Genomic DNA, 686 nt, shown 5'->3' with positions numbered 1-686 from the left:
CAATAAAGTTATTATGGTTGTTTATTCAGTAAAGGTTAACAATGTTGGGTTTTATGTCCTAAAACTCATAGTCTGGCTATAGTATGATTACTTGAACTATATGTAGAGACATAAGAGTTGATCAAGTTGAAGTATATAGTCAAAATGATCTATAGTATAAGATTAAGGCTAAGTTCCTTATTCTGGGGACATTATAGATGCGGTCCACTTTTGTATATGATATAAACAATGTGATCACTAAAATTGTACATGTGAAGACATGTGAGTGGGAGTGTCCTATGCAATGAGTATTGCATAAGATCGGACCATGAAGAAAATCACTCACTTTATAATGTCGTTTACTATTGAGACTGATTTTCTTTTCATTCGATGACCTAGGTAACTCGATCTTAATCCTGAGCTAACCATGAACTCCTGTTTATTCGGAATTATCCTTAGATTTGCATGGGTGAGAGTGGCTCAAGTTCACTGACTCAATAGGCCTCCCATTTCAGGGGTAAGACTGGGTAAATGGATTGGGACGTGGGGTGCAAGATGGAATTCACTCCTGCCCATTTTTTAGGGATAGAGGAGAGGTAGTTTCCTTAAGTACTTGCTCCTGGTCTTGATCAAGGGGCCCCACTCTCTCATTGGCCTGAGAGGGATTCGGTTTACTGGTTGGACCACAAACCAATTGTTCATTAGAG

This window comes from Cucurbita maxima, unplaced genomic scaffold (genome assembly GCF_002738345.1).
Source record: "Cucurbita maxima cultivar Rimu unplaced genomic scaffold, Cmax_1.0 Cma_Scf00171, whole genome shotgun sequence".
Classification (NCBI taxonomy): Eukaryota; Viridiplantae; Streptophyta; class Magnoliopsida; order Cucurbitales; family Cucurbitaceae; genus Cucurbita; species Cucurbita maxima.
Note: the sequence above shows the minus strand (reverse complement) of the source record.